The sequence below is a fragment of the Lissotriton vulgaris genome, unplaced genomic scaffold, assembly GCF_964263255.1.
Source record: "Lissotriton vulgaris unplaced genomic scaffold, aLisVul1.2 SCAFFOLD_1086, whole genome shotgun sequence".
NCBI lineage: Eukaryota > Metazoa > Chordata > Amphibia > Caudata > Salamandridae > Lissotriton > Lissotriton vulgaris.
The window spans coordinates 388,183-404,000 of NW_028252565.1; positions in this window are offsets into that span (position 1 = coordinate 388,183).

The following is a 15,818-nucleotide window of genomic DNA, read 5'->3' on the forward strand; positions in this document are numbered from 1 at the left end:
AGTGAGACAGTCATTCACTCACTAACACACACATATACACACTCATCCACCCATACAGTCCTGCACATATGCTGTCTTCAAAACACATACAAACAGTGAGTCAGTCACCAACCCCTGCAGCCACTTATACACAAAGAGAAACACTGATACAAACATTTAAATATTTAAACAATACTCGCTAATATATGTATTCACTAAGATACACGTAATAAGCCAGTTACCCAACCAATTTTTTTTTTTAAAAACATCCATTTACACACGTATTTAAACATTTATTCTTCCATCGACCTTTACAAATACATATATAAAACAAATTTATTTTTCAGAAAGACACACATTCACTGGATGGTGTCATCAGTGATGTCATGAGTGATGTCACTGACCATGTCATGAGTGATGTAATATGTGACGTCATCAGCAGTGCATTGTACGCGCAAGTTATAGTGAGTCCGACTAACTATAACGTGGGAATTTCAATGGTTTTATATCAGTAAAATTTCCAGCTAACTATAACTGGTGTGAAACCTATGGTTTTTTCAGTGAATTTGTAAGGTTTTTTAAATGCTAATTCCTAACTATAACTGGTGTGAAACCTATGGTTTTTTCAGTGAATTTCATAGGTTTTTTTAATGCTAATTCCTAACTATAACTGGTGTGTAACCTATGGTTTTTTCAGTGAATATATATATATATATATATGTGACATATTTGAAACCATTGACACACCAATAGAAATTTCTAAACACCCACTCAGTTATTCATAGAACTATACACACATCTAATCACTTAATCACTTACCTATAGATTCAGTGTTATATGCAGTGAATAATCAACAGAACACTATCAAATATACTTATACTCCTATTTCAACATTACACACCAGCACACATTGTATTCACTTATAAAGACAACCTTCTGACTTATGCAAACAGTTGATTATACTTACATTTACTCACCTACACACTTATACAAACACCACTTCATCTATTTATATTGATAGTAACTCACACTTAGGGGTCCATTAGGATGGCGGACGGATCGCCACCGCCATACAGGCGGTGGCGATCCATCCGCCATCCGTGCCCGTCCGCAACCAATTTCCCCCCGCCATGTTACAATGGCGGGGGGACCGCGGTGGACAGAAACACTGTCCGCCGCTTTTCCGCCACGGTCGGCTTGCGATTTTGGCAGAAAAGCTCTAATATGGTGGCTGTGTCTATCAGACACTGGCAGCCATATTAGGATGGGCTTTGAGTTATGCCTTTCCATGGCATACCTCAAGTTTAACTTCCAAGTTTAATGGAGATGTACCATTGAGAGAAATATTTCTTCACCACCACACCCATAAACATATACACTCACTGAAACAACTGTTATAACATGTAGTCTTAACCTCATATACCTACTGAAACACCCCCCAAACCACATAGACATTCATTTACCCATACAAATACTCAGTTAAGAAACCAATAACAAATATAGTCTTTAACATAACAATTAAGACAAAGCAATAAAGACTTTCACACAGTTTAGTAACTACACATTATATATAGTGAGACTCTACAAATTAGTCAAGGAAACAATCAATGACACTGTTACTAAATCCACCATCCACACATTTATATTTATATATCGACTCATTCTTCAATGCAAAGTGTATTTATAATAGATATTTAAATATCAAAGCAAACCACATTCACTGGATGATGTCATCAGTGATGTCATTTGAGATGTCATCAGTGATGTCACTGGCCATGTCATGAATGATGTAATATGTGACATTATCAGCAGTGGATTGCGGGCGCGCGAGTTATAGTGAGTACAACTAACTATGGGGTCGATCCGTCCACCATCCGTTCCCGTCCGCAACCAATTTCCCCCTGCCATATTTCAATGGCTGGGAGACCGCGGCGGACAGAAACACCATCCGGCGCATTTCCACCGCGGTCGGCTTGCGACCGTGGCAGAAAAGCTTTCAAATGGTGGCGGCGTCTATCAAACACCGCCAGCCATATTAGGATGGGCTTTGGGGTATGCCATTCCGTGGCGGCAATGCCGCCACGGAAAGGCATACGGTCTTTGCTGTGGGGCCCGTGCAGGCCCCCAGGGTGAAGGGGCAGTGAGAGGTACTCATGGGGGGTACCTATGGGACCCCCCTGCATTTCCAAGTACAACATGGCAGGCACCCCGCCACTTTAAAAAAAATATATAGTATCTGTGGAAGACAAGAAAAAACTGAGTTATAATATATATTTCACAATACAAAAAAAGTAGGAGTGAAGGAAACAGAAAGGGAAAGAAGGAAAGGGTGAAGGAGAGAGAGAGAGGAAGAGAGAAAGAGAGAGAAACAGGGAGAGCGAATAACTAACAGGGAGTGAAGTGGTTAGACAGAGTGAAAGGGGAATAAGGGAAGGATATTGTCGGATGGAGTAAGTGAAAGAGAGTAAGGGTGAGTGAGAGAATAGAAGCAAGAGAAAGGGAATAGGACTGATGCACAGTGAGGAGAACATGAAGTGAGGGAAGAGGACTTAGATTGAATGAAGGACAGTGACAGTGAGTGAAGGGATATAAGGGTGAGGGAAGAGAAGTGAAGGAAAAAGAAGCATATTAAGAGAAAGAAAAAAGAAGTACGTGAGAGAGAAGGATTTATGGAAAGAGAGAGAAAAGAAAAGGAAGACTGGTGGAGAGAGAGGGAGATATTAAAAGAGAGAAACAGATGGAGAGTGACGGACTGTAAGGGAGCAAATCAGTTATACTGACTGACACAAAGGAACAAACTTAGAAACGGATGGAAGAAAGGGGAGTGACCGAAAGGGAGTGATGAAGTGAAAGAAGTGAAGTGAGTGAAGGTCACTGGGGAATTATGTCAAGGAAAGAGAGTAAGGGGGCAGTGAGAAGAGACTGATCAATACAGCAAGACAAGGGTAGTGGAGGAGGAAGATAGACAAGACAAGTGAGGGACAGAAAGGGGAAAGAGGGATTTGGACAAGATGAGTGAGGGTGAAGGAAGAGTACTGATGGTGAGAGAAGGTGTGTAAAGGTGAATAAAGGGGCATAAGTAGAATGAAGGAAGAGGAGTAGGATGAGGAAAGGTAAAGGAGTAAAAGAGAGAGTGAAGAAAGGATAGAAATAAAGAGAATTAAGAAAGTGATGAAAAAGTATTTTTTGTTTGTCGTACTTACCTTATAAATATAATATCTGTGGAAGAGAAGAAACAATTGAGTTATAATATATATTTCACAATACAAAATACAAAATAATTTGTACAATATGTTTTATTTTTCTTTTCTCAGAATATATTGAATTTCACCAAAAAAAGTGAGTTCCATACGACTCATCCCTGGGCCCGTCCTGGCCCGGACGGGCACAGACGGGCTTTCCTCTGGCACAGACCGGCTTTCCTAGGGCGCGATCGCTGCGCCCTTGCATACTAGTGAATTTTTATAGTATGTGGCTGAAGGCACTCGCTAAGACTAGCCCGCTAACCCCCAAAACGTGGTGTCAGCGTCTCTAGCCCACACCCAAGATGGCGGACGGGCGTGAGGCGGCGAGGGAATCACCGAAATGGTGAGATGTGCTTCAAATTTTAATTATGGTGCAAGCAATCCGAGAGATGGGGGAAGTGCGGCGACAGGGCATCTTCCGGTAGCAGGGTCCTCAGCCAGTCCTCCACGTGCATCTCAGGCTCTCTCCCCTCCCATTTCTCCGGTACACCAATAATTCTGATGTTATTTCGCCTTGCCCGCCCTTCTGCATCTTCGGCACGGTCCTCCAAGAACTTAACTCTGTTCAGGAGATCCTGCACTTCTTTATCCATCTGGCTGACCCGGGGTTCAAGATCCGCTTTTGGGCCTTCCAGGGACGTGGTGCGGTCAGCCAATTTCTTGTGGTCGGCGCGGAGATGGTGAGGTCAATGGCAACGCTGTTTATTTTTGTCTCCAGGGAAGTGCGAGTGAGCGATTCTTTCAGCCGTTCCATTGCGGCTAGCACAGTGTCCAGCTTCGTCGCCACGTGGTCGGAGTCCGCCGGTTTCTGTAGCTTGTCCATTTTCCCTTTCGGCGGTGCACCCCCAGTGCCAGTTTGTGTATTCACACCCCCAGACATGGGCAGAACAAAAAACGGGGGGAGCCCGCTGACTCGGCAAGAACCACCAACAGTGGGGCCACCTCTACCGGCAACCCAGGTTGTGCAGGCCCAATGATGCAGCAGCCCTGTAGGATTCCGGGTGTCGGTGGCGTGTTTAACAAGGCCACTGTGTTTCTGCTCCAGTGCTAGGTGGTCACAACCAGTGCAAGTGGGTCTGGTCGTGGCCACAGCTGTCTCGAGTGGCTGGGCGCCGGCCATGGTTCCCAAGGCGTGCCAGTAGTCCAGAGGCCGCAGAGAATGCAGGCAGCCGTCGCGGTGCGTGTAGCTTGTACAGGCACACTCCGTATCGCTGCGGTTCCCACGCCCTGCAGCAGTCGTGGTGCAGGCTGATGTTGCGGGCCATCCCTGTCAGCTTGGGGCGCCTACCTGGAACCGTTTCCCCCAAGATGTAGGCTCCCCTGCCTAGATCCGATCTTGTGTCCTCACAAGGCCGACAGCGCCTCGAGTTGCAGGACCCGCCTCCAGGCCCAGTTCCTGGGTCCGATCCCCTGCCTCTCGTGGTCGCGCTCGCCGGCCAGGCGACGCGCGATGCGTCAGGAATGGCTCGGTAGGGTCCGGGGCAGCCGGGAGCGGCCAAGCAGCACCAAAGTTGGCAAGAAGGTGCAGGATGGTATGTGGGCACTCCGCCTGCTTTTTCTGCCCGATCAGGATAACTTTAACAGAGAATCGGCCTGGGGAAGGTGAGCCCAGGCCGGAGCTCTACCCTCGCATGTCTGCCGCCATTGCGTGCCTAGCCATGCCCCTCTAAAAAAATTTTTTACAAAAAATAGGAAAACTTCATATATTCATGGTTTACAATTCATCATTCAAACAACCGTCAAACACACATTGCCGAAAGTGCATACATTTGGATGGTTAGATTTACTATTCTAACTCTAGTCTTATGAACATTGGAGAAAGTGCATCCATTGGGTATATATATAGGGGATCCTATTTACTATTCTAACTCAACTCCAAGAATCATTGATGAAGGTGCATAGTTGGGGGCTCAGCAGTATACTATCCTTACTCCAATCTAAAAAATTGCGGAGGAAAGAGCCTGCATGGGGTGGGGTTATTTTATTCAGATTTGAGTTTAACCATCACTCTGAAAAGTGCATACATTGGGAGCAGGGGGTGTCAGATGTACTATTCTTATTCCAGTCCAACAAGCATTGAGGAAAGTTCAAATGCTGGGGTGCCTGATGTATTGTTCTAACTCCAGTATAGAATACACTGTGGGAAGTGTATACATGGGAAAGGTCATTTGTACTATTGTAACTCCAAGCTAAAAAATACTGTTGAAAACTCGGGGACAGATTTATCAATCTTTCACGCAGCTCAGCAAGCCTTCTTGCTGTGCTGCACTGCATGAAAGGTAAAGGGTAGGAATGTGCCATATTTTACTTTATACGGTGCATTGTTTTTTTGCGCAGCAGTTTCCTGCAAAAAACAATCCTGTGAGGCAAATTCTCTTTACGCTATATGTGCTGCAAAATGCAGCACATGTAGAAAGAGGAAAAAAGAGGCAAAATAAAGATACTTCTCCTCGTTAGGCCTCACCTGGAGAGGTGTAGCATTTTGAAACATTACCATGTCTACCAGTAATGATTAATCTGGAAATGCACCAAAATCCATGGCAACACCCACGCTCTACCCAGTGAATACCTCCCTGGGGCAGAGTAAGCAACACAGCAATTTCCAATGCATTGCGTTACTCTAGATTTATCAACCTACGCAGGGCCATGCAAGGTGGGCTTGTGTGGCTCGATAAATCTGACTTAGTAGTTGCGTCAACCCTGCGTCCCCATGCGTGGTGTAAGGCGACGCAACTCATTGATTAATATGCCCCTTATTATATTTTTAGGGGCTAGGGTCAGTGTTAGATTTGGAGGTCTCTGGTTGGCACTAGTAGGTACTTGTGACAAATAGGGACCCTTACCTCTTGTCAGGATAAGGGGATTTTACTCCTAAAATAACCCATGCTCACCCCCTTGGTAGCTTGGCACGAGCAGACAGGCTTATCTCAGAGGCAGTTTGTAAAGCATTTCTGACCACATACAGTAACCCAGTGACAACACTACAGAAGGATACCACACAGGTTTTATATAAAAAATAAGTATACTTTATATAGATTTACCACAAGACCATAAATGACAAAAATACAAAATACTGTTACTTTAAGATGGTAGATTTAGCTTAGTTCAGTTCGGTTCTTAAGATGCAGCACAGCGGCGGCGACACGCTTCGTTCTTTTTTGAGTCGCGCTTCCAGCTCCTTGCGACACGCAGTCCCTTAGAAGGCCCAAAACAGCAGCAGGCACTTCCAAAAGAACTCTGGGGAGCTGGGTGTTGAAGTCTGTTGTCCCTGAGACTTCAGCCGGAGGCAAGCTTTTTTCCAAGCCCTTGGGGATCTTTCACAAGTTGAAAGCAAAGTACACAAAGTTCCTTTCTCCTTCCTTTGGCAGTCAGGCAACCACTGCAGGCCAATCCCCTAAGCAGCACTTCAGCTTAGGAATAGTCTCTCCTCAGTTTCTTCAGGTTCCTCTCCTCAGTAAAGGTTCCTTGTTGTAGTTCAAAAGTGATCTAATTTCATGGGATCGGGGTCCCAATATTTATACCCCAAAATCCTTTGTTCTCTGAGGGGAGATGGTCCTTGGCCCTGTCCAAACCAGTTATGAAGCACTCTGTTTACCAGACTTCTCCTTTCCTTTCACAGTGCAGGGCAGAAACATCAGACGCCCCACAGGAGGTGGAGCTAGCATTGTGGAAGGCAAGTACAGTCCTGGAGTACTTTGTTGACAGGACTCCTTCTCCTCTTTCAGTGTGCAGGGCAGAGACATCATCCACACCCCGGGAGGCGGAGCCAGCATTGTGTAAGGCAGGCACAGCCCTATTCAAGGTTCAGGTGCAACACCTCCCTCCCATCTAGATGCAGATCTCTCTATTCACCACTAGGCTGACTCATCCTGTCTCTTGGAATCCCCCAGCCCGGTCACTCACAAAACCAGACAAAGGAATACACAACCTAGTTGAGGCAGGCTTTTGGATAGTTAGACAAGAAAATACCTACTTTCTAAAAGTGGTATTTTCAAACACAGAATGTTAAAACCAACTTTGCTAAAAGATGTATTTTATCATTCTGAGTCCAGGCATACTAAACTCGAATTTCTACCATGTTCTCTGAGTCCGTTAGGATTATAAAATGTAATATTCTAACCGCCCATTCAGCCTATGGAGAACAGGTAGCCTTGCAATAGTGAAAAATGAAAATGGCTATAATTCACTATTAGGACATAGCACAAACATCAGGGTTTGTCCTACCTTATACTTACAATACACCCTGCCCTTGGGCCTACCATAGGGGTGTCTGATATTAAGAAAAGGGACGGTTTAGGGACTGGCAAGTGGGTGAACTTGCCCAGTCAGCATGACAGTACCAGACTGCACGCAGGCTCTGCAATGGCAGACCTTAGACACATTTTACAAGGCTGCTTCTGCGGGTGGCACAACCAGGGCTGCAGGCCCACCAGCAGCATTTGGATTTACACGCCCAGGGCACACTCAGTGCACTGTACTAGGGTCTGACAAGTAAACCAAATAGCCAATCATGGAATCACTAATACATACATCAATTTACACCAGGGAGCACTTGCACTGTGGCACTGGACAGCAGTGGCAGAGTGCCCAAAGCATCTAACACCAGCATAAAGAAACGAGGCAACAGCAAAAAATGGAAGGGAGACCCTCGCCAATGGTGCCAGGGCTAACAGTCAGATTTACCATTCTAACTCCCGTCTAACAAACATCAGAAAATGTACACATTGGAAATCTCAGAGCTGCTATTCTAACTTCTGTCTTACAAACACTGGGAAAAATGTACATACATTTTCAGATTTACTATTCTAACTGGGGTGGGAATGTAGCCTAACGGCTATGGTGGTTGACCGCCGTTCTGGGGAACGAGGTTTGAGTCTTGGCAGGGATGCTCAACATTCTGTGATTCTGAACAAATCACTTCATCTCCCTGAGCCTAACAAAAATAAATGAATGTGTCTGTCTGTAACGTAACTGGTGCTCATGTAAAGAGCTCTGATACCTTCAGGTCCAGTTCATGCTATGTAAAACTACAGACAAAAATTAATTCCAGTCTAGTAAACATTGGGTAAATACATTCATTAGAGAGGTCACATTTATTCCAACTCGAACCTAAAAAATCAACCTGTAAAAGTACATACATTGTGGAGCATCAAATTTACTGTTCTAACATCAGTCTAACAAGCATTGTGGAAAGTAGATGTTTTAGCACTATTCTAAATCAAGTATAATAAACATTAGGGAAAATGCATACACTGAAAGGGGGAGGGTCAGTTTTACTATTGTAACTCCAGTCTAACAAGAATTGGAGAAAGTGTATACATTGAGGGATTCAAATATAGCACACACAAATAAACATTAAAATATGTAATACATTTAAATAAGTAATTCAAAAATCGAAATCATTAAAATAAGTCTTTTATAAAAACAACCAATTCAGAAATGTGCAGTTATTTTTTCTTTCAATAACCAGATATCAATTTAAACAAACATTATCCACCAACCATCTCTAACAAAACGCTGCAAAAGAGAAAAGTTGTAAGATCTGAATTGATAATATAATATCTTTAATTTCTATGTAATTATAATTGAACTATTTTTAACTAAAAACACTGCCTACTCATTTCACCAATATATCCTGAATACCAAAAAAAGTAAAAAATATTTAAACAGTATAAAAAATAACCATTAACATTTTGCAATATTAAACAAGTACCAATAATTAATATACACTTTAGAAATAACAGTATGCACCCAAACCCCCAATACGCAACACTCTTTATCAAGGTAAATACAATAATAATATCCCAAAACATATATAGAGATATTTTTAAGAATTTAATATTTGTATAGCTGAAAAATTAAAATTAGAAACTAGAAAAGAACAGAAATTTACAACACTTTAAACACTAACCTCCTAGTTTCCTAATGAACCCCACAACCCAAAATTAAAATAGAATAAATGGTTTAGAAGTTTGTTAAAGGTGTACACATATTAAGAAAATCATAATTTAACATTGAGTATTCAATAATTGTAAAAATCATTACCCACACAAAATTTTCATAAGCCCCACAGCTTAAAGTAAAATTTAAAAAATAGTTAAATAATAAATATCAAATTAATCAATTACAATAAATTAATATATAATTTTCAAAAACACTACTCACCTATTTCAACAATATTGTTAACGAAGCGAAAATATATAGACTAGAATATTTTTTAATAAATAAAATACATTTCACAATAACAATGAAAAAATATAATAGGATACAGTAAAACAGCCCCATAGAAACCATATTATACTAAACTATATTTTAAACCAATATTTTGGCAAAAACTCTAAAAATAAAAAATAAAGCAAACTTTCAATATATTTTGCATAATAATTCTGGAACTGCAATATTTTTATCACAATATTATGGTCAAATTATATTTTTTAACCAATATTTAGGGGAACCCCCCTAGACAGTTCATATTAATGCAAACACAAGGAGATGATGGACGGAGCACTGAAACTTTTCAGACACTCACCCCAGTCACAGATCTGGGTTTAATCCATCATAATTCTTTAGCTTACTTCGCCACCTCATTTCAGACCCAGCTATATGCAAATCAGTCATCACCCTGTGCCTCATGGGAACAGTCGAACCCGAGCTGCCAAGCCAGGTCTTTCCTGAACCAGAAACAAGCATCCTGGGACCAGTTTCTGGGTAACACCCTTCATCAGCCAGACTAGCTTGAATGAATCCAGTATCAAAGTGAGCAAGGAACCCACATCTAGGCATACCCTGCCAACTTAGGGCAAACAAAGTAAACACAAGGAGATGAGGGATGGAGCTCTGAAACTTTTCAGACTCCCCCCAGTCACAGATCTGGGTTGAATCCATCATCATTCTTTAGCTCATTTCGCCATCTCAGTTCAGACCCAGCTATATGCAAACCAGCCTTGACCTTGTGCCTCATGGAAACAGTCTTGCCCGAACTGCCAAGCCAGGTCTTCCCTGAACCGAAACAAGCATCCTAGGACCGGTTTCTGGGTAACACCCTTCATCAGCCGGGCTAGCTTGAATCCAGTGGCAAAGTGAGCACATTAATCCCACCACAGAACATTAGAGCAGTCTTCAAAGAGGAGGAGGTCTTGCAGAGGATAGCTCCATGGAGGGGCACAGGTGTAGCTGGAGCAGTGCTACATTCAGCAATACACCTATGCCGCATGCTAAGCTGCTTATGCCTCCAAACGTGGAGTCAGAACTGCCAGCATTGAGCCAGGTAACAGACATGAGGTTCTTGCTGGAGCTTCAAGAATGGTAAGTCTGAAGGACAAATTAACTTCTAGTATGAATGCCACTGGTAGCAGCAGTCATATCTTGACTTCTGACATGCCTAAGACCTTTGTGTAGTTTTGTTCATCTACTTTTAAACAGTGCTAAATCGCCTAATCCAAGGTAACTAGTTCTCTTCCATTCTCAAAATGGGAATTCGGCTGTACCAGACATGTTACCTGTCAGGGACACTTGCAATGTGGGCACCCAGTGCTTAATTTGTAAAATATGAAGTGCAGGTGCTCAAATGTTTGTCAGAGGCCACACCTACTTTTCTCCGGCTCCCCATTACGTACCGTGGCCTTTTTCGTGCCACTACAAACCCACAAATATTAGTGCTCTCACTAGTGAACATGTGAAATGGTTTAGGAGCTACAATACTGGCTTGGGTACGTAATTGTCACAAGTAAGGCAGGATGACTAACCTTGATAGTCAGATGCAGCAGAAGCGATGTCGTAGCCTGTTTCCGTCCTCCCTAGGAACGGTCCCCCAGACGAGCCATAAATATAACTCTCTTCTAGGACAACCCCTCCCAGGGAAGGGGAAAAATTTGAGAAAATAAATAAAACAGGCGGGCAGCCTGAAACCATCTACAGCTGGTGAGGACAGGATAGTTGGTCCTTCTTCCTTCGTTTGCTACAGTAGTGGTCTGCAGGGATACACAAGAAGACACAGATAAATGCACACCCCCTGCCTATACAAACTACTAGACTGAGAGTAAAAAGATACACACAGATACTCACTAGTCTAAACTGCCACACCAATCCAAGATATGTAATAATGAATCAGAATTAGAAAAAGAAATGAAAACAATTCCAAAGGATGTTGTGCTCCAGAGAGAAAGCAGTATCCTTAGTCCCCAATGCACATCCAAGAAACTAATGTGCTCTTCTCTTCTGAAGGCTGTATTTCTTTAGCCTGTAATTATTTCTCTGTGCACTGAAAGTTATTTATGTCCTAAATCCACAGGCACAAACTTCCAACTTAATTACTGATCACTCGTTGAAAGGATTCAGCCAGAGTTCGAGTAACCGCAGAGAAAGGGCTCCGAACAGGAAATTAAGCATAAGCAGCTGCTTCTACTTCTACACAATTTAGTTCTGAACCCATAGCGTTCCTAAGCTATTCAAAGTCAAAAAGGCTTCGTGTTCACATACTCGACAAAACAGCAGCCGCCGTCTCGGGTTAGTTACACGGCTTCAGGAAACTCCAGGGCGGCTCCTCCTGAATCACCAGCGCGGCTCCGGGTCAAAGGGCAAACAAAGCGCCGTGCAGCGGAGCAGGTTTCCGCGCGGCTTCTCTCAGTCTCCACCGCTCTGACAATTACAATTCCATAGCAATGACATGGGGCACCGAAGATGAACACTGGTTTCAAGTACGAGTAATCACTGGTCAGGCTCCACAAGTGACAAGCACCGGCAAAAGGGAAAGGAAGAAAAGATATAGACACAAGGTACAACAAACACAAACAACAGACTAGACTGCAGGCATTCTGGGAGACGCAGTCCAGTCCTCGCTAGCCTAAAACGTGACAGAACCCCCTCTCTAGGACCGACGTCTCGGCGGTCCACCAGGCTTAGAGGGAAACTTAGCATGAAAAAGTCTCAAAAGGTCAGGACAATGAAGATTAGAACGAGGCTCCCATGAACGTTCCTCATGCCCATACCCTTTCCAGTCAATCAAGTACTGTAACACACCTCTCACTCTTCGGGATTCAAGTACCGCTCTCACCTCATACTCAATGTCCCCATCTATCTCCACTGGCTGTGGCCTCCCCATGACTCTTGTACCCGGAACATAAGCCTTCAATAGAGACACATGAAATACTGGGTGTATGTGCCAAGTAGGGGGAAGATCTAGCTTCATAGCTACCGGGTTGATAACAGCAAGAATGTAATATGGGCCGACATATTTAGGCTGCAATCTGGTATTCCCTTTCAATTTCAAGTATTTCGGACTCAACCACACTTTGTCCCTGATAGTGTACTCAGGCTCAGGAGATCTCTTTCTATCAGCCTGCTGTTTATCATGGTCCCTGGCCGCTACCAACTGCTCTCTGGCTTCCTGAGCTATAGAGATAAGGTGGGTATGGTGCTCTTGTATAGAAGAAAGGGATGATACACCAGGATGTTCAAAAAGGCAGGAAATTGGGATGATAGCCATGAAGACAATAATAGGGCGAACATCCCAGGGATGAATGGGTAGCGCTATTGTAGGCGAATTCAGCTATCCACAACAACGTTCTCCATTCCTCACTGTGTTGCAGTGTAAAACACCGTAGGTACTGTTCCAGTGTTTGGTTAAGCATTTCTGTTTTCCCGTCTGTCTGAGGATGATAACTCGTCGACAGACGGGCATCAATATCCAGGATGTCACACAATGCCTTTCAAAACTTAGAGGTGAACTGTGTTCCTCTATCTGTGATGAGAACAGAAGGCACCCCATGTAATCTAACCACGTTCTGTAGGAAGACTAGGGCCAACTCCCCAGAGGTAGGCAATTTGGTTAGAGCTATGAAATGACCCATTTTAGTTAAATGGTCAATAACCACTAAGTTGGTGTTGTTGCCGTGACTGAGAGGCATTTCCACTATAAAATCCATAGAAACAGTGTGCCATGGCGCAGGGGGTATTGGTATAGGACGTAACAAACCACTGCTTCGTTGATGTAGAGCCTTCGCTTGAGTACATACAGGACACTTAGCCACATAGTCCACAATGTCCATTTCATTGATTCCCACCAAAAATACCTGACGACAGTTTGCATGGTTTTCTGAACGCCCATATGACCTCCTATTGTAGAATCATGAGTCCATCTCAAAACCTGCTCTTGTAGTTCTGTCGTAAGGACATACAGCTGTTTGTCCCTGAAAAGAAATCCTTTTCGCATTGTTCTCTTCTGTGGTTCCACAGCGATCCAAGTTTGAGCATCCATCGATTTGACTTCCTCTTCCACTTGTTTCAAGAAGTCAAGGGAACCTGATATAGCAGAAGCCGACGGAGAGAAGGAAGCCTCCGAGATAATGGCTGGGGGATTCTCAGATTCAGGGGAAAGGTCTCTCCCAGCTGCTTCAGGTCTTGACAGCGCATCTGCCTTGCCATTTTGGGGACCCGGACAATATTTGATTACAAAATCGAAATCCGAGAAGAACAACGACCACCGTAATTGGCGTGGTGTTAATGCTCGTGCACTTTTCAAAAAGAGGAGGTTCCGATGATCGGTGAAAATGTCCACAGTATGTCTAGCCTCCATGAGATGATGTCTCCATTCCTCACAAGCCCTCTTGATGGCTAGCAATTCCTTGTCGGTAATACTGTAGTTGACTTCACAGGAGGACAACTTACGAGAGTAATATGCCACCGGATGCAGTTGTCCAGTATCCGGATTTCTCTGGGAAAGAATACCTCCTATGGCGTAGTATGATGCATCCGTCTCCATGATATAAGGTTGACTCGCATCTGGATGACGGAGAATGGGAGCAGTCACAAAACATGTCTTTAGAGTTCGAAAAGCATCTTTAGCGGGCTCAGTCCACTTGAAGGTAGCTCCTTTCTTCAGTCAAAAGGTCAAAGGTTGTATGATCCTAGAGAAGTCTTTTATAAACCTCCTGTAAAAGTTCGCAAAACCTAAAAAGCTCTGCAAAGCTTTTACAGTCGAAGGTGATTCCCACTGGATAATAGCTTGTGTTTTCTTTTTATCCATTTGAATACCATTAGGGCCGATGACGTAACCCAGGAACTCCACTTCTCTGGTATGGAACAAGCACTTCTCCAGCTTAGCATACAACTCATGTTGTTGTAATCGTTCTAAAACTTCCATCACATGCTGGACATGTTCTTCTCCCGTAGATGAATATATCAATATATCGTCTATGTAGACTATACAGGACACATCCAATAAACCTCGCAAAACTTCATCCATGAAGAATTGAAACGCCGCAGGGGCATTGCAGAGGCCAAACGGCATCACTTGGTATTCATACAACCCGTAACGGGTGCGGAAAGCCGTCTTCCACTCGTCTCCTCTGCGGACACGCACCAAATGATAGGCTCCTCGCAGATCCAACTTGGTGAAGATTCTAGCATCTTTTAACTGGTCCAACAAGACTGGAATCAAAGGCAACGGGTACCTGTTCTTTCTGGAATAAAAAACAGAGGTGACAATGCTGGAGACGTAGGTGGACGGATAAATCCGGATTCCAACATTTTCTTCAGGTATTGCTGTAAATAAACGTTTCCAGCTTCAGTAAGAGCATATACTCTACTACACGGGATATTAGCTCCAGGTTCCAATTCGATGACACAGTCATAATCCCGGTGTATGGGTAGTTTACTGGCTTCTCTTTCACTGAAGACTTCTTGGTATTTCTGATATACCTCTGGAAGAATGGTAATTGCGTTGACTCCCAACTCTCTATTTCCAGAAGCCAAAGTACTAGCAGGTGTTTCCAGTTTGATTTCCTCTCAAGGATGCGTTGGTATACAATGTTCAGCGCAATATGCTGAGCTCAAGGTAATGGAACGAGCAGCCCACTTGACCAGTGGGTCATGTTGTGTTAACCAAGGCATACCCAAGATCAATCTAAACTGAGGAGCGTCTATCAAATCAAAGGATATGCGTTCATAATGTTCATGTCCTACTTGCATCACCAATGGACAGGTATGATAACACACTGGTCCTGATGTCAAATCCGATCCATCTACAGCTTTCACCGCTTCCGGTACTTCTTTTTCAATGCAAGGGATTCCCAACCTCTTGGCATATTGTACATCAATGAAATTACCCATTGCTCCGGAATCAAGCATGGTATGCACCATTACCGGTATTTCTCCAAGCCAGGTAAGGGTAACACATAAATTCATGTGGGGCACAGAAGGTTGCATAGTGTTAGCTATTGCATGAGAGACCTCGTTTACTCCATCATAGCTCAAACCAAGGGCCTCTGATTTGTTTGAGCTTTCTCGTTTCCCGAATCCGAAGATGGGTATTCAACCGCAGGTATATTTCGTATACTCTTTGTTTTAGCCTTACAGTCTCTGATGAAGTGTCCAGGCTTTCCACAATACATGCAAAGCTTTTGGTTGCGTCGACGCATTCTTTCTTCTGCACTCAATGGACCTCTGACTCCCCCTATTTGCATAGGTTCCGAGGTATGAGCAGTGGATGCCCCCTCCATAGTCACTCTCGGTTTAGACACTGGAAAACGCCAGTCATAGCGATGTTTATCGCCCTTTCGTTCTTGTAACCGGTGATCCAGTTGTATAGTGAGGTCT